At 47.0% G+C, this 19396-nt stretch overlaps 1 long non-coding RNA gene across 2 annotated transcripts in view; it reads left to right on the top strand.

Moving 5' to 3' along the window:
- Nucleotides 1-19159, top strand: part of LOC111825855 — a 26948-nt gene extending 7789 nt beyond the window's left edge. The window contains exons 2-8 of one of the 2 annotated variants that reach the window (XR_002829055.1): nt 12767-12906; nt 14374-14461; nt 14632-14824; nt 15131-15234; nt 16493-16692; nt 17482-17604; nt 18774-19159. This is a non-coding gene — a long non-coding RNA (uncharacterized LOC111825855). Of the gene's footprint in view, nt 1-12766; nt 12907-13172; nt 13369-14373; nt 14462-14631; nt 14825-15130; nt 15235-16492; nt 16693-17481; nt 17605-18773 lie in introns of those variants that run through there. The other variant, XR_002829056.1, reaches the window with a different exon arrangement.
- The last annotated feature ends 237 nt before the right edge of the window (nt 19160-19396 follow it).

Below are 19396 nucleotides of genomic sequence, written 5' to 3'. Positions count from 1 at the left end.
ATGGGCCCTGGCTAACGGCAGCCCAGCTTCTTGTCCTGCAGGCCTTTGAGGCCTGAAACCAGTTTTCATCTTTTCAAGGAACCCCGAACACTTGGAGGGAACAGAGAGATGGTTTGCCTTAGTTCATCCTTGTGACCAGGGGGAGAGACTAAAGGCTGCTCCTTCTGGAATTCGAAGTCCGAGAGTGCTAGAACCATGGAGAGGGAGAGGAGGAAGGACTGGGGGCTGCTTGCTTCCACGGAGCCCAGGCCTCGCTGCTCCTCTTAGAACGTGCCCACGCGCAGGCTGAAGGGTCGATTGCCTGGGGACCTGCAGACTGTGCTCTACATGGGATTGACTGTCTGATCCCATCTGTCTTGTGAACCCTTGTTTCCTCAAAGCCCAGCACGGCACAGAGTAGGTGCTCACTAAATCGTGAACGCCTGGATGAATGGAAGCATTTCTGAACAACCCTTAACAGCTGACACCCAGTGATCAGGGCTAGGGAATACTATAAAATTCACCCTTTTAGAATGTACCATTCAGTGGGTTCAGTATATCACAGCGCCGTGTTACTATCACCACCACCTGGTCCCTGGTCCATTTCAAGGGGGATCTGTAACATATCAGGAGTGACACGTGCTCTGAAGATAATAAGGTGGGGTAAGGGTGAGGATGCTGCTCGTCTACCTGGGTGTTCAGGAAGGGCCTGCGGATGTAGGGATATTTGAGCAGAAATGAGACATGGGTACAGGCAGCAAGACCATGAGTCAGGAACACAGCCAGCTCTCAGGAAGGGAAAGCCATCACTGATGTAAGGCGAGAGGACAGGAGAGAGGACCTCACCGAGCGTTACCAGGGACTGTGTGTTAAAGCCCCGAGTGCAACGCCTGGTGCCCAGCAGGTGCTCGGTAAAGGAAAGCTGTGATTATTATGGTGGTTATTCCTGGTCTCATCTTAAAGGCACCAGGCACCTGCTTCCAGGACACATGCACCCCTCCCCGCAGACACAAGACACTTCAGACACAGTCATTAAACATCCATTTAGTGAGAGAATGGTATTTAGCTTTTAAATTAATAATCTTTGTTTGCTATAAGAACAGGCAGGAATAAATGCCCAGATGGGATGATAAATCACAAAGACAAATTAATATTAAACCATATGGTTAAGAATTCCTACCAGAGAGGCATTATTTCCTCAAAGGCCTTCAAAGTTCCTATTTCCTTGAGAGGAGGAGTGAGGAGGGTTTTTTTCTTTCCTTTTCATTTTCTTCTTCCCCTGGCCCCTGGTTGAAGGCAGCTCTGTGATGGGGTTTGCTTTATAATTGGGCGAGGGGGTGTCAGGGTCAGAGCGACAGCCAACGTGTGCAGCTATTACAACACATTACATAAATAACTCTATATAATTGCTACCATCCATCAATTTGGGGAGATCAGTGGTGAGAGATGCTGCCAGTTTCTTGGAATGAAAACTAAAGCTCCAAATAGCCCATACAGTCACACTCGCTAATCAATGCCAGTTTTTAAAAAATTGGTCTAGTCACCAATTCAACCTTGAGAAGGAGTCCCCTGTGTATCCTTCATGTTGGTTTGCAAGACTTTGCCCAATCCTCACTTAAAATGTGTTTTTTCTTTCTTCTCATCTCTCACCAAACTCTCTTTATCAAAGTATTATTCTTTGCTCTGCCTTTCCCCATGCGGCGGCCTGAAGCCCCTGCTGAGTCGGCCAGGGACGGTTAGCTCCGAGGGGTTTGGGTTAATCTGACCACGACAGGCAGCAGAACAGAACATCCTGACTCCTGTGCAGATTTGGGGAGTTCGAACTGTCCGCTTTCTCTGTCTACGTGGGTCACGTTAACCTGATTTTTTTTTAATTCCTTAGTTCAGTGGTCGGCAAACTCATTAGTCAACAGAGCCAAATATCAACAGTACTTCTTCAAAATAGACTCGCCCAGGCCAAAAATCAACTTCTGCGCATGGGCCACGAAGTTTTCAATTGCACTGTACATGTGGCCACACGTGGTATTTTGTGGAAGAGCCACACTCAAGGGGCCAAAGAGTCGCATGTGGCTTGTGAGCCGCAGTTTGCCGACCACGGCCTTAGTTCATCTTGGGTTGGCGGAAGAGTAATCACAAATTTCAAAGACAAACTAACATCAAACAGCAAATGTATTAGACGTGTGGCATTCAGAGGGTCTGAAATTTGAAATTTGAAATTTGCTCTTGACCCCAGTCAGTCTGCACCATGAGGCAGGGATGTGAGTAGCCCATCTCTCCAAGGCCTCTGGCCATGGGTCTGGCAGGAAGTGGCCGAATGAACTTACTGAACTGACGCGGAAGTAATGAAGTCACTCTGGTTGAGAATGAAATCGAACAGGAAGCTCCCACAATCAGGATCTTTTGAGTGGAGATGCATGGCCAATAGCTTGCTTTGCATTAACCCAAGAAACTCTGCAAACTCGTGGACTGTCGGGATCTTGCTTCGTTCCGACGTGAGTGGAGCTCAGGTCTTCTCAGGGCTGGTGATGGCGGGGGAGTGTATGGGGGACCTATGTGCCCACAGTGCGTGTCACAGACACGGGGAGAGCTCTCTACCCCTGGCACAAAGTCTAGTTTTCATTCTTCATGAAAAATTTGCCCCTTTGTAAAAAAGCCCGTTTCCACCAGCACACCCATTCGATGGCGGCCCCTACAGGATGAGATGGGGCCTCAGGTCCTTTGGGCTTCATGTTCTCCACTCCCTCTACATCTCCAACAAGCACTTGTCTGCATGAATGTCCAGTGTTCTTCAGAATGGTACAGCCTATTGCATTAGTCAGGAGTACTGTTGTGGGTAATTAGTAGGAAATGAAGGGATTCGAGGCTGATTTGGTGTTTCCAGAAATCCTCAGAAGTTCTTTCAGAAAGAAAAATAAGTCTTGCTAAAAACCCTCAAGCCAAGGGATGGTGTTCCTTTTTTGAGGAAAATTGCTACTTAGAAACATGCTATAAAATGTGAAATGCTTTTAGGTCAACGGCTACTATGTATTTAAATTTTCTTGGGCCAAACAAGGTCCTGCCAGTAGTGGCTTTACCTTTTCTAGGTGCTAGTGCAAAGGGATGGCCGCGGCATTAATTCTCCCTTCCTGGCAGACAGGATATGTAATAATCATTATCATCATCATAATAACAGTAACAAGAACATCTCATATTTGAACAGCGCTCTATACTTTCTGAAACTTTTTTCATTTACATTATGATTTGATCCTGAGCAGAAGCCTGTGGGGATGGCAAGGCAGGTGCCACAGTGACGAAGGAAACCCAGGACCACAGGGAAAGTGGGAAAGGACCTTCTCAAGGTCTCGTAGCTAAGAGGTAAAGCCAGAACTCGGGTCCCCCTATGTGCCAGCTGACACCCTTTCTGCTAGAAGAGGGTCTGTGAGGGGGGAAGGAGTATGTCCCCCAATTTTAATTTCTGTTGCAGTGGCTGATTAAATCTTAAGAGAGTTTCTCTTGGTTGTGTTCCCAGGAGTCTGCAGGAATGTTTGCCTGTCATGGCCTTTAAAAACACTTGACACCTTGTACCTGAACCTGAACCTTTGGTGATGCTATGCTATTGACTGGGCAGTAAAGGGGTCAGATCAATGTATTTCTTTGCACCGTTACAGAGATAAAGAGGAGAGGGAGAGGGATAGATAGTTATATGTGAGGGGGAGAAGGGGAGAGAGAGGGAGGGAGGAGAGTTTTCTCTTCCCTTTAGGGCAGTGGTTCTCAACCTTCCTAATGCCGCGACCCTTTAATACAGTTCCTCATGTTGTGGTGACCCCCAATGTCATTGTTACAAATTGAATATAATTAAAGCATAGTGATTAATCACAAAAACAATATGTAATTATATATGTGTTTTCCGATGGTCGTAGGCGACCCCTGTGAAAGGGTCGTTCGACCCGCAAAGGGGTTGAGACCCACAGGTTGAGAACCGCTGCTTTAGGGGAAAGCAATGTCTGAAGGACTTCTAGAAGCCTGATTTGGGCCTTAAACGTTTTATGACTCAAATAATCTATGGCTGCTGATTTCCAAGTTCTTCTTGCAAGAGCACAGGGACTTGTTCCTTAAAATGACCCAAAGAATGTTGCAAAATACTCAAATCAGAAACCACTTTATTTTTAGTTACTTTCTCCCCTTCCTCCTGTGACTTCTTGTATCAGACGGAGGCAGCACACCAACCCTGCGGCAGCTGACCTTGTGTCCCTGGAGAGGCCCCTGCCTGCAGCTCGGTGCTGGGGGCTCCTCTCCGTCACCATGCCCCCCTGACCCCCCATTCCTGTCGGCTATTGCTCATTGCTGGGACACTGTGAACCCTCAGAGGACAAGGAACGTGTCTGTATAACCTGTGCATCCCAGCACATGCCCAACACATAGCAGGTATTCAAATCCTCATGAATAATTGTCTGGGAGGACGGCGGAAGCATCACGTTCCGCCAGAACTGTGTGTGAGCCTCAGATTGTGCCGCTGCTAGAAATACTTTCTTTTCTTTAATTTTACTTTGTAGTTACAGTTTACATTCAATATTAGTTTGTGTTAGTTTCAGGTGTATAGCATCGTGGTTAAACAATCGTATACTTTACAAAGTGGTCCCCCAATACTTCAGTACCCAGCTGGCACCACACAGAGTGATTACAGTATCATTGCTTAACACTTCTTTTCTACAAACTTCCATCACACCCCTCAAGTGAAATATAGGAAGGAGGGACACAGAGAACAAAACCAGATAAGACCATTTGTTGTCTAATAATATCTTGGTTTATCTCAAGCTTGATTGGAGGGGTCCCCAGATCCCCAGGAGGCAGGTCTTTTGTGGGATATTCAGCCCAGCTCACTGAGCCTGAGGATAAGGGCAATGTGGTCAGGATCCCCTCTGTCAATAACACAACGTTTATTGTTCATTAACCTCTTTTATATCCAACCTATGACCTTACTCTGGAAATTTTGAAATTAAATGGCCCACAAATACCTAACTCCTTCAGTTCTCATTTGAACCGGTTTTAACATCTTATTCATTAGAGAGTTGAACAAAATCTTTGACCCTGTTTTATATTTGAAACCCAGCCCAGCCTCATGTCCTTCCTCTGCCTCCTCACACCTCACAAGTCATCCCCGTCTCCTTTGTGCTCGTGGCACTTTGAATATAACCTGTTAACACAAATTACATTGCATTATAGGTATTTACATGTGGGCCCTTTCTCCATTGCTATCTGTAAGACCGTCAGCCTTTTGAATACAGAAACTGAGTCTTTTTTCATCATTCGCTCCCTCAAGTTCATATAGATCCAAATGGGCGTTCAGTACGGATTTTAGGATGAATGAATGATGGATGAATGAATGAATGAATTGGGCAAGGCACTTGGAATACAAAGATGAATAAAACCAGTTGACTTGCATATAGATAACCAATCCAAAGCTCAGCTAAATATATGTGTCTTAATTTTACAGTCGGGTGCTGCTTAACAACAGGGATACCTTCTGAGGAACGTGTCGTTAGGTGATTTTTGTTGTGCGAACATCATAGAGTGTACTTACACAAACCTAGATGGTGTAGCCCACTACAGGCCTAGGCCATACGATACAGCCTATCGCTCCTAGGCTTCAAGCTTGTACAGTATGTTACTGTACAAAACTACAAGAGATTAAATCAAGCACAAGCCAAAAATGATGCAATAAGAGACACTGTAAACACAAAACATATGAGGCCACTGCCAGTATAACATGGCATACTGTTTTACGGCAAGTTTTTTTCATAAGTAGAAAGAGGACACTCTAAAATAACAATAAAAAGTATAGAATGGTTAACACATAAATCAGTAGCCTCATAGTTTATTATCATTATCAAGCATTACTTACTGTGCATAATTGCATGTGCTATACTTTTATATGACTGACAGTGCAGTGGACTTGCTTACACCAGCATCACCACAAATACGTGAGTAACGCATTGTGCCATGACGTTGTGACGGCTACGATGTCACTCAGCCACAGGAATGTTTTGGCTCCATTATAACGATATGGGACCACCATCATATATGCACTCTGTCACTGACCGGAAAATTGTTGGATGGTGCACGATTGTGATTTCAAAGTTTGCCTGGTGTCGGGGAAGCTGTAGGTCTCATTGCAGTGCAGGTGTGTGCTAGTATTTTCCTTCGCATGGGGATGGCTTTTTGATGACTGACTACTGTTTGAATGACTCCAACTAATCAGTTCTGTGCCCGGGGTTTGGAAATATTGGACAGTGTTCTTTGGTGAAGGATGCGGCACTGATTCAAGTACAGTATCGTTTCAAGCGCAGCACAGGCCAGTCTCGTTACTGACATATTTCATGAGAAACCTGATGTTGCCAAGGTTGACTTCACTGAATTCAAATAATATTCAACATAAAATTACATTTTGTCCAATGCTTTTAGATAGAATTTTAGTATTTGTTGCTCAACTCACTGTATGAATTATTACCTTGAATTTCAGGAAACTTTCTCTATGTTCCCAACTGGGGCCTGGGCAATCCTCACTGTGACCTCCCCAGGGTCTGTCTGTCATGCCTCTCCCCTGAGCCTGACTTGGTGGCAGTCAGTCATCTCTGATCCTAAACGCCTTACCTGGCACCCAGTAGGTATTCAGTGAAGGTTTGTTGAATGAATGAGGGGAGAGTAAAGCACATGGGCTCTGGGTTGGACCTCACTTTTACTAAATGGTTATTTTCGAACAAGGATAACATCATGACTCTCCTACAGATAGAAAACAGACATGTGCGAAAGATTTCATTTACTTTATTCATCAATGAGGGAACCAGGCAGCCGTTACAACCAGGTGTGGACGAGGAATATTGAAATGAATGTGCAAATAGAGGCAAAACCAGCTTCTTTCACAGGCGGAGAGAAGTGAATTGAAGCTCTGTGGCCAGGACAGGATTTACATGTCTGTAAACAAGAATTATTTTGCGTGGCTATCAGCTCTCCACAATGTCCAGAGCTGTAAAACAGCTCCCCCACCATCAATCGATCAACCAGATAACCTGGAAAGCACCCGCCTGACAATACAGGGTTTCTCAGTAAAGCACACGTTGTCCCTACAGCTCAAATTTCACCTGTGCTGACAGGTCTTCAGGGAGGGGCCTCCGGGCAGAGAGGCCTGAGGCCCTGTGTGTCTGTCAGGGGAGGGGAGTCCCTAGAAAGAAGGAACAGAGGCAGGCGGATCCTAGCAGCTCCGGAAGGCCAAGATGAAGAGATTTCATCCAATCCTTTAAAATTGTACAACCACAGAACACAAAACATATTTTTGAGCATCTAATCCCAATTTGTACGTTTTTGTTTAATTATGAATTATGCACAGGTATTATGATACCAGAATAATTCAAAGAAAACAAGTTTGGCCACCTATTGGCTGCATGACAGTTAAAACACAAAATTCACCCGAGTGCATTTGGGAAGCTAATTGGCTTTCTTAATGGATTCATGGATGAAGCACATCCCATCTAGCAACTAGAACAGCCGTGGGCAAACTACGGCCCGCGGGCCGGATCCGGCCCGTTTGAAATGAATAAAACTAAAAAAAAAAAAGACCGTACCCTTTTATGTAATGATGTTTACTTTGAATTTATATTAGTTCACACAAACACTCCATCCATGCTTTTGTTCCGGCCCTCCGGTCCAGTTTAAGAACCCATTGTGGCCCTCGAGTCAAAAAGTTTGCCCACCCCTGAACTAGAAGGTGCTCTGAGGGTGGTACAGAATGGAGAGCTTTCATAGGAAGAAGGGTGTGTCAAGGGAGCTATTAAAAAAAGAAAAGATTATTTTGGGGCAGGGACATCTGTTTTCAGGGGAAGGGAACAGAGGATGTGAAGGGTTTTTATCACGCAGATTGCCGCTTCTCTCTGGGGGGGGATGGAGAGTGCCCACATGGAGGCTACCTCCTTGGTCCTGACCAGAAAATTCTAGCCTGGTTGATATTGTTAGGGATTAAATCTGGGTTTGGTATCATGGGCTTTTTTTCTTTTTTCTCTTTCACGAGAGACACCATTGGGGGCCTGTGATTTTCTCTTTAACATTACTCAACAGAGACGTGCCTCGGTTTCTCCATCTCTAAAATGGAGACGGTAACCCAGAGTTGTTGTGACGATTGCATATGTTAACAGAAAAAATACAATGGGACCCAGCACATAGTAAGTGCTCAATCAATGTTAGCTCAAAAGGTATTATAAAACACACAAATAGAAATTACAGTGGGTGAGATATAAAATATGTGTAAATAGGGTTTTAGCACTTGTCTTTCTGTACACGGTGGGTCAGCTGACCACTCCATGCGGTATGTGCATCCCATTCTGAGACTGTAAATAGGAGGCTGGATAAGCCCTGTGGGCTGTAGACGTTGAGGATGTGGGTGGGATAAGGGCCAGAAGCAGGAGGACCACAGGAAAGGCAGAATTGCAGGGCAGGAGAGAGATGAAGGGGTTTGAGGTGGGGCATCCTCGGGGAGATGTGAGGAGGACCCACTGAGGACAATTGCGGGGCGGGGGGTGGGCTTGTCTGATGGCCTTTGCACAAGGACTTAGCAGGGATGGCAGAATGAAGACAGGGAGGAGATGCTTGGTGTGGGAGGGAGCCAAGCTTTGGCATTGGGAAGCCAGGCAGGGAGATGCAGACAAGGCCAGAGCAGTGGGCTTGGCTCCCGTGGTCCCGCAGCTCTGGAAGGTACTGGTAGCTCAGGCTGCGTGTGCCTGCATTAGCATTTACGACGGAGCCTGTAATGGGCCACGGTTTAAGCATTACTTACAGGCCCACTATTTTGCACAGATAGTGCTTATTTACAGACAGCAGTTACTTCATTTAGTTTTCCCAGTAACTCTGCAAGAGCATTATCATCCCCATTTTACAGATGGAGACACTGAGGCTTACAGAGGTTAAGTGACTGGAGCCGTGAAATGACAAGCTCAGTATAAGCGCCTGCCATATAGTCCGAGAGGGCATGTGCTCTTTGTCTTCTGTACACACTGTCTCCTGCTAGAGCTTAGAAAACTGTGCACCCTCTTTATGTCCTAGTTACCCAGTTCTCAGTGTCCTTTCAGGGAAGAGCTTTCTCCCCAACTCCGGGGTATCTGTCTGAAGAGCAGAATACTAGCTGCTTGCCAGGAAGCGCCTCCCAGTGTATGTCTGTCCCCACCCAGAAAGCAGACAGATGTCATGTGGAGAAGCCCAGGCGAGGAGGGGGAGCCTCAGGTGGCCCAGAGACCCACAAACATCCCCTCAGAAGGCATGGCCCACCCAGCTGTGGTGGAATCTTCTTAAAAGAAGATTTAAGAAGATTCAACTGAGACCCTCCAGCAACTCATTGCACAGGTGAAGGATTTGATTTGCCTCAGGCACCCGCACAGGAAAGGCTCGCGTGCATCTTCCATGTCCTGCCCTCTGTTCCGTCTCCATTCATGGTCGAATCTTACCGCTTCCAAAGAATCGGAGAAGGTTTGCCCTGAGTGTGATAAGTTACAGATGAACCTAGTCCGTAACTGTGAAATATGCTCGACAATTTAAAACTCTTCGTGCAGACCTCTGCGAGGTGATCAAAGGTGAACGAGGGGGATCGCTGGGCCCTGCTGGAAGGCAGAGTTCAAGATGATTTATCAAGTCAGTGTCTCACCTTCCTATGACCTTAGCAGTTTGCAGAGCAATTTCCCGCCCCATTCTTGGTATGATATTTAACACGTGAAAAGCCTGCTTAAACAGTGCTTCTAAAACATTCTTTCTTATCTGAAGGCTTTGTAAAAGGCATTCGAGGTTTGTTGAATGAATGAATCAATGAATGAATGAGTGCATGCATGACAAGTGAGTCTTTTTTCCCCTTCAGTATCAAAGGTCAGTTTAAGCCAAGCCCTTGATTGAGTCATCACCAAGCCCTGGAATCACTCATAAAGTCTTACCATGGGTGATATGTTTGCTGGGACAGATTAGAAATGGCTCCGTGGAAACTCTCACTGAATCCTGGAAGGTGGTACTGTCGGGGCTATGCCTGCACGTTAAGTTATTCTGTGGATCATGGTCATGACCGCGGCTCTAGTGACCAACCCCACTCACCAGCTCGTGCAGAATTTCAAGCCCTTTCGCGTACTAGTCTTGCAGGGGACGGATCAGTCTCCTGGAAGCTTTTTTTGGTGAACACGGTAAATATGGCTTCAGAAATACCAGCGCCGGGGTTCAGAGATGTTTGTCCCACCGGCCTTTGTCCACAGACCCAACAGCAGAGGGGTAGCCCCTGCACCACAGCGGGAGCATTTTATCTTGAAAAGGGGATATTGTTCTTTCTGTTCTCTAAAGAGGCAGCTCGAGCTCGTTGAGGTTACCGAGAAAGCAGCTTCCCGATTTAGGGGAAAGGGAAGCCGAGCAGCCCTCCTGCGAGATGTCAGTTTCTAATCCTTGGACTTTTCATAGAGTTCTCCTCCTCCTCCTCCTCCTTGGGACGAGGCACGTGGCATTCTAGCAAGTTCGACAGGTCTTAAATTCAGACTGATCATTCATTTGAAGCAGAACAGCAACAGAAAATAACAAAGCAGCTAAAATCCGAGTGTTGCAAACTTCTTGGGCCAATAATTGTGAAATAGCGTTGCTTTTGCCAGTTCCTGTTTTCATTTTCCATAAATCTATTCTGGTATCGTTTTATTCCCTTGAAGTAGATGTAGCAAGTTCTCAGTGACACCGAGTAAAACGAGATAATCAGAAACCCCACTGTATGTTACACGAGAGCAACTAAACCCTGACTCCGTGTTAAACTTAGAAAAATTACCTTCTGGGGAAAATTCCAAATGTTTTAGGGAAGCCACGAAACTACCTGAGAACGTCCCCAAATGATGTTAACACATCTGTGGTGAGTGATGAAGCACAGGAATTGCAAATTGGAGTGGCTCAGGCCGAACAGCAAGATTCTGGTGACTTAGAGTTTCTGCAGCACGTACGTGGGTCGGGGGCAGCAGGGACGGGTGGCATCTGCTCCTGCCCAGCTGTGTGAGCTTGGGTCCCTGTCTGTGCTTCTCTGAACCTGCACAGCCTCCTCTACAAGGGACAGGCTGATAAGACTGGGGCCAAAAGGTGGTTAAGAAGTACCAGGGGTGGGGAGGGGGAGCTCAGAAAATGGGCCTCTGCCATTGTTTTGAAGGTGGGAGAGAGAAGAGATGGAGAAAAAGAGAGCAAAGCTTTGCTTGTGCGAGGCTTGAAGCAGATTGCTATGTGAGCGAAACACCCCGTTATCTGAGTGAGGCTTCGGGATAAAAACCTGACACCGAAATTCTTTCCGTGTGCTGCTAATAGCACCGCCGAGCGGAGCAAATGGAAGGCATTTACCTTTCACCAGCTCTCCCTCGCCGGCTTTTGATGGGGCAGCCAGTTCAGGCATCAGGGCCAAGTGCAGGCAGCTCGGGCTGCAGGGATCCAATTTGTAGCCTCTTCCGGGCCTGCTGCTTCCCGATCGCAGGCCCACCGTGCCAGGCCCTCTCATTCCTCCTCCCGCCCCTTTTAAAGTGGAGAGGCACCTGGCCATGCCTTCTGCCGTGGTCCTCACTGTCACCTTGTCTTGTACTAGTGAAAGATGGAGGGGCTCAAAATCCCCCCGTGGGGTCATTTGTCCTCATTCTCTCTGCTGGCCGGGCAATGAGTGTAGGCCGGGCAAGCATTTGGTGTCAAGAAAAGACAGCGTGGCCTGGAACATTGTGTCTCAGTGGGTTCCCTTGTAATTCCTGATTCTGTATTCTGGTGGGGGTGGGGAGGTTGTGCGGCACCCACTCCTCCTGCATATCTCCTGCTTGCTGTGGAACCCCCCCCCAGCTAACATGACATCTGTTAGGTGCTCAGCAAACATGCCTAGGATAGATGACTTGAAATAAGTGCTGTATTCTGGTTTATAGCATTTTTTCCCCAGGACTCTGGGTCCTCAATAACCCTCGAAAGTCCCCATTAAGCCCTTTCTAGAGGACCATGAAGCTTGTATCATGAAAGGCCCAGCTTTTGGCTTAGTTCTCTGTGAAGACTGAGCATATGTAGCATGGCTGGAGGCCCTGAGAAATCTAGTTCATCCTCTTTGTGTAACTGGACGAAGGCATGGGCACACAGAGAGACAAGAACTTACATTGCTCAAGGCGGTGGCAGCCTCACCATCAGACCCCCAGTAGCCTGCTTACTTATTATTTAAAAAAACATATTTTTATTGATTTCAGAGAGGAATGGAGAGGCAGAGAGAGATATGGAAACATCAATGATGAGAGAGAATCACAGATCAACTGCCTCCTGCATGCCCCCTACTGGGGATTGAGCCCATAACTCGGGCACGTGCCTTGACTAGGAATTGAACCATGACCTCTTGGTTCATAGGTCAATGCTCAACCACTGAGCCAGGCCTGCTGGGTTAGCCTGCTTATTTAACCAGGGCCCCCACATCTCAAGAGGCAGAGTGATGTGGTGGCTAAGAGTGCAGGCTCTCGGAACCAGAGCCTCAAGGGCTGCTGGTTCAAACCTCAGCTTTGCCACCTATTAGCTGAGTGATTATAGGCAAGTCACTCAAGCTGTGCCTCAGCTTCCTTATCTGTAAAATGGGGGTAACAGTGGTCCCTCCCCTCTAAAGCTCCTTAGAGGACTAAATGAGTTAACATCTCTAAAACAATTAAAGCCATTCCTGGCATATTAGCAGCACTATATAAATGTTTCTTACAACTATTATTTCTTTCTCTAATCCCTGAATAACCTATTAATTCCAGTTCAATAACCACTTCTGGGCCAGGAGCAGCATGTGGATGGAAGATGCCAGATGAACAAATCATGGCTTTGGCCTCCAAGCTGCTTGCATGCAACATCATGAAGGAACGATGGACCTGGTCAGCCTTGAGCCTGGAGAGGAGCAGCCCCCTATGAAGGCCAAGGGTAGGTATCAAAGCCATAGCTCTCCACATCACACAGATGGGAAGGTGAAGAAGGCCCCACGGAGAAATTGCTGCTGCTCCCTGTGACAGGTTGTATTTCCTAAGGATGGCCTCAATGGCACCTCCCATTCCACATGCTTTTCTAGAGCCTCATCACTTTCACATCAAGAGGTGGAGTCTAATTCCCCTTCCCCTGAATCTGGGCAGGGCTCCCAACTTGCTCAGAAGGCGCGGAATGCTGCAGAAAGTGACACCCAGTGACTTCTGAGTCCAGGCCATCAAAGGTCAGGGCTGGGAAGCGAGGTGGGCTTCTGGCGTTGGAGCTGGAATGCTTGCCTCTGGAGTCCTGAGCTGCCACTGAAGGCCCCGAGGCTGCCATACTGTGAGGAAGCACAGGCCACAGGGCGAGGACACGTGCAGCCTCTGGCTGACAGCAGCACCAGCTGAGGTCCTCGCCAGACACGTGAGTGAAGATACTTCCAGATGATCCCAGTCCCCGGCCTACTGAGTCACCCCGCCTTGGAGTTTTCCCAGCTATCTCTTCAGACACTGGGGAGCAGAGTCAAACCTGTTCCCTTTCCAAATCCCCAACCCACAGAATCAGCGAATAGACCAAAGAGGTTATTTTAAGCCACTAAGTGTTAGAGTAATTGGTTGAGCAGCAGCGATAGCCAGCACACTCCCCTCGGACCTTCTGCTGGGACTCACTCATTTACGACTCCCAGCAAACAGACAATTCTCTCTCCGGAGATCTCAGAGGAAGAAGGCGTACTCATAATAAGGTTTGTTTCTTCATGAGTCTAGAGAATTCCCAGAGATCAACGATGCTATAGCTGGAAAAGTTTCTGGAGCTTACCATGTGTCCTGCTTGCCAACATCTGGCAGTGACAGCTCCCCAGGGAGTCAACACCACCCCCACAGGAGAGCGGGCAAAGGATAGCAATGGAGTCCCCTCACCACCCCTGGCTGCCCCATGCACTTCTGCTGAGCGGGCACGGATCACAATGATGCGTGCAGATGAAAGTGCCAAGTTAATGTGATGTTCAGTCCACCTGGATGGATGGGATTCCCCTTGAAGAAAGACAAGGACTCTTCATTTGGTTGGCAAGATGGTTCCCATATTTTCTAGCCTGTTATTCATCTATCTGCTTGCTGTTTGCCCCGGACTCTATATTTAGTGTCTATTATTTTGTTCAGTTCTCACGGTCAGGGTGGGAAGTTGTTTGTCCACCTTATTTTAAAGACAGAGAAACTGATACTCAAAGACTAACTCAACATGTATTGATTACTAACACATGTCTAATCAATGGGGAGGCTTGGACTTAAACCCGGGCCTTCTGATTCCAAATTCAGGTCGCTCGTTATTGTACTCTGAAAAGAATCTCTGTTCTGGAGCAAAAAGATGTCTGTTTGTTCCAAGGTTGTCAGGAGAATGCGTGTTTAACATGTGATGTTCCTTGCTTTTCAGGCAGCTCCCAAGCACTGGAATTCTGTACTTCAACTGCAAAGGAAGTTAGTTTTCTGCTCGAGTGAGATGAAACCAGTGGCGATCTGAGGTATCTGTCACTGTTCATAGTGCAAATTCTCCCACTGTGCTGATTGTGAGCCACCAAGTGACCCTGGAGCTGAGGAGAGAGCTGCACATTTTGGTCTGGTGAGCTAGTCCTGGCAATAAATGAAACCAATGCAAATTCAGGCTTTTTGTAATTCTTTGTTTCCCCCAAAGCAATCAAAGGCCATCTAGTCCAAAGTTTCAAACGATGAAAGACAGTGAGCAAAAACAGAGATGCTTTCCTGAGTTGGAGGACAGGTCATTTCTGAGACCAGTTCCACAAGGGGCACCATTCTGGAGTGGTGGGCAGTCATCAGCTCCAAAGAGCTCTGGTTTCCCCAGTAACCCAACCCCAACGATACCGGAGGTGAGTACTGATTCCTCAGTGTGGCTTGACCATCCTGCTTGTGTTGGGGTCAGGGTGGTGAGCAGTATTGCAGGCCTGGGCCCTGGAAAGGAACCCCACAGACTTCAACCATGCTTCACAAGTCAGTGTGGCTGGCCTGAATCTCATGGGGTCCCCTTGGCCTCCACCCTTCCAGGGCTGTGAGTAAAGCCTTAAAGGGAGGAAGGGGTCCCCAGTGTCTGCTAGGAGCACTCCCCCAAGGTGTGATTCTCTTAAGGGGTGGAAATGTGCAGCTCCCCTTCTCTCACTGCCTTCCCCTTCCCTTAGAGGTCTGACGTCTGGTAGCATGTCCTTCTGCTCCTACGGAAGAGAAGATGGAGAGAGGTGGGTGAGGACCTCGAGGAGGAGACCTGATCTGGATGGCGACAGAGGTGTGAGCAGCACTGGGGAACAGGACCGAGTGGCTGAGGTCCCCAGTGTGGGGATGGGCAGCTGGTGGGGATTGGTGCACACGCTTTAGGAGCCAGCAGCTGACACAGAGCAGGTAGGGGCAGTTAGAATGAATACGAGGGTTTTTGATCTGGCCCCTGCCCTTCTCTCTCCTAATCCCCACCCAATTCCCCAGACAAATTGAACTTCCTGCAATCCCTTCAACACCCAGACTTCACCTCACACTTTTTTAACTATTCTCTTTCAATTGTCTATCCCTCACTCTGCCCCATCTTTGCAACTTCTGCTTACCATGTGAGACCCAGCTAGGGTTCACCTCCCCAAGAATCCTTTTTTTTGCCCTGGGCTTCTCACCCCAATGCACACACATGTATGCTTTTGTGTACACACACACACACACACACAGCCTACACCACACCGCAGTCCAAGTTAGAAATGCAGCCCTTGCTTCTGCCCCCAGAGCAGCCATGGCCAGTTAAGGCCTTTCACCCTCTGCTCCCCACTTCCTCATCTGTAAAATGAGGGGGTGGCTAAGCAATCTGCTTGTTCCAGAGTTCTGGGGAAATCTCTGCCAGTGTGTACCTACGAGGGTGCCAAGCAACCAGCACAGCCTCCTCATTCCATTCTAAGTAGAAGTGCCTCAGGTCAAAGCAATTTATTTGCAGGCACTTCCAGCACAGCCTGGCCTACAGTGGCTCCAATTCCATGCTGACATCTTCCATAGAGCTGGCTTAATGGAGAAAAATGACTCTATTCCCTAAACTAGACAGACTTTGGAAGGGGTTAGGGTGGGTGGTGAGGGGACTTTTATTTACATGTCACATTTCTCTAATTCTGGGGAATTTAAGCATCCTTTTGGCGTTGTTTTCTATTTCCTACCCATCCCATTAATGAAGATTAATGAAAGGACTAAATCTATTGAGTAAAACTAATCAAAATGACAATTTTCAGTCTTTTCGCCTAGAAACACGGCATGCCCAATTTGGGCATCTCATAAAATCCCATCCAGTTAAAACCGTGGTTATTAGGCAATGAATACTTAGTTTTGGTTCTGCTTACTCTCTGGAAATGCTGTTTTCCAAAAGCATAAATGTGACAGGAAATTTCTTCACTCCGTTTATCCCTAAGTAGCTTAAATCGTATTTCATAATTGCAAATGGACTTTTCCCTGCTTGTGCAGGCGGGCTCTGGCTGCTCTTCTTATCGAGGCTATGAGTATGACAATATCTTCATTTCCAGGGTGACAGAGAGGAGCAGATGAGATCATGGACGGGAGAACTCTTTCTACCAATAAATTCCAAAACTCAAATGAAGGAGGCGACCTGGCCAGCGGCAGTCCTGAGCAGGCTCTGAGCCCTAGGACAGGAGGGAAACGTCCAGCCCACGGGCCGTATAAAGCCCATAAAATCATTTGGTCTGGCCTTGCCAAGGCATTAGGGGTGAGTTAATTAAATGTCTGACCAAATATAGTAGGTTAATTTAAAAATATGTATTTTTTATTGATTTCAGAGGGGAAGGGAGAGATAGAAACATCAGTGATGAGAAGCATGGATCGGCTGCCTCCTGCATGCCCCCCACTGGGGATCCAGCCCGCAATCGGGGCATGTGCCTTGACTGGAATTGAACCATGACCTTCTGGTTCATAGGTTGACGCTCAACCACTGAGCCATGCTGGCTGGGCTAGTAGGCTGATTGTTGATAATTCTGTATGGCCTGAGGATGATGTTATAATATCCAAATGGCCCTTGGCAGAAACAAGGTTCCCTCCCCTGCTCCAGGAGGATAAGCCCGAGCTCCCTGGAGAGAATGGGGTGACACCCAGGACTGTGGGACGGAACTAGGCCAGTGATGGCGAACCTGTGACATGCGTGTCAGAGGTGACACGCAAACTCATTTTTTTTGGTTGATTTTTCTTTGTTAAATGGCATTTAAATATATAAAATAAATATCAAAAATATGAGTCTTTGTTTTACTATGGTTGCAAATATCAAAAAATGTCTATATGTGACACGGCACCAGAGTTAAGTTAGGGTTTTTCAAAATGCTGACACGCCAAGCTCAAAAGGTTCGCCATCACTGAACTAGGCCCTGGGATACAGACCCATGAGCAGAGGTTAAGAATCTGAAATGGAAATGCTTACACAAGACTATGGTTTCTCCATCTTCTCTATTTCTCCTTTCCTTTTGCAACGTATCCTCACAAATGCCCCTTTGCCCCTCCGGTAAAGAAGCGATATTTCTGCGAGTCCAGTTCCTCAACTTCAAAATTCGAGGAATTTGCAAACAGTCATGTCATGTGGCCCTGCCTCAACGTTTCCCAGCGAACTCTTCCATCCCACACTGCAGATATGGTGAGGAAGAGCAGATCTTTGGGTTCTCGGTGCACTGGGCAAGTTTGAATGCCATTGGAGTCTTACTGATACCCACCCTCTGATGTATACGTGCCTCTGAGAAAAACAGGGGGTTCCTCAGATATAAGGGTTCATGAGTTGACATTCAACCACTGAGCTACTCCTGCCAGGTGATTCTTCAGCTTTTAACTTACCATTTCTCAGTAAATAGGCCTAAAGATTTTAGATTATTTTTATATCCACTGGATCCTGGAGTGGTTGGAACTTTGGTTCGACCTCTGCAGATGACCCGATGGTAACTTGAGCCTCCGTCATTCATGGCAAACCAACCTGCGGTTTGTGTCCTGGCTGTGCCACTGAATCTTCGTGTGACCTTGAGCAAGTCACTCCCAGCTGCCTTATCTGTAAAATGAGGACATTGGACCAGATCAGCTTCCAGGTCTGACCTTGTTGTGGGAGATGAAGGAGGCGTGGAGACTGTTGCAGTCTTCCCAGATAAAGTGCCCATGCGATTACCTCCTGGAGGCCTGGCGGGAGGGTTGCTAGATTTAGTAAGTGAAACTACAGGCCAACCAGTTATATTTGAATTTCAGATATACAACCAATACTCTGTGGTATGAGTATGCCCCCTGCAATATTTGGGACATAATTATACTCAAAGTATTTGTCATATATATGAAATTCAAATTTATCTAAGGAACCTGTATTTTATTTGGCACCCTTACCTTGAAGGTTTCCTGTTCTCTCTCTATCCCTTCAGAAAAAAAAGAGGAAAAACAAACAGGTGAATGAGCAAGCAAAATTTGTTAATTTTTGCTTTTATTATATGGGTAAAAACCTCCCTTTCTGAGTTTTTAACTTGTGACATAGCACCCAAAATATTAAATGCAGAAGGGAAAAACAATACTACTTCCAGTTTTTCTTTTAATTGAGCATTTATTTGCATTTAAGAAACACAATTCTATGTCTGTATGTGACATTTCCTCCTATCTTGTGACCTAACACATGGATCTTGATTTGAATAAGCCTGTCTTCTCCCAAAAATATTCTCTGGGCCAAAACCCACTCTGCCATTACAAGGAATTCTGTTCCTGAGTTTCCTTCAAACATTATTATTTGTGTTTGAACACATACACACACAATCTGAACTTGCACTTTTTGCTTTTCAGCCAGGAATGGCATGTGGATGGCGGTTTGGCGGTTGTGAAACGGCCCTGAAACATCAGTGAGGAAAGTGTTCCTCCTGCATTTGTGGCCCAACTCCCTGCAGGAACTGCAGGTTTCTGTCTCCTGGAGCAGGAGGAAGCACCAACTAGGGGCGGCCCTGGGCCAGGGAAGCAAAGAAGCTGGCGGGACAGAGCTGCCTGTATTCAGTGGACATGTGCTCCTAACCTTTCTCAGTGCCCTTTGCAAACGTTATTTGATGCTATTGGGAAATCACAGGTGTCCTGGAATTGGTGGCACACCTGAGCGTCCACTGGGAAGACGGCCCCTCCACCCCAACCCTCTATGTGCTGGACATTTTTGCACTGACATTTGAATAAAGAGGTGGTGGAAGGAGCAGCAGTGCCTGAGAATCTGGAGATTTGCATTTTCCTTATGGGTCTGCCAGGGACCCACTGCCAGACCTTAGGTTTCAGGGGCCATCTGGTCACTGAGGGTTGGTTGAGCTGATTTCTAAGAGACATTCCAGTCCTGCCCTTCTGTTATTCATTCATTTATTGTGCACCAGTTTATTCATCTGAACACAAGGCTGGAAATAGGAAATTCTGCAGCTCGGGGAGATCAGAAC

Source organism: Myotis lucifugus, unplaced genomic scaffold, assembly GCF_000147115.1.
Source record: "Myotis lucifugus unplaced genomic scaffold, Myoluc2.0 scaffold_43, whole genome shotgun sequence".
Taxonomy (NCBI): domain Eukaryota; kingdom Metazoa; phylum Chordata; class Mammalia; order Chiroptera; family Vespertilionidae; genus Myotis; species Myotis lucifugus.
Note: the sequence above shows the minus strand (reverse complement) of the source record. Positions and strands in the feature narration are given on the sequence as shown.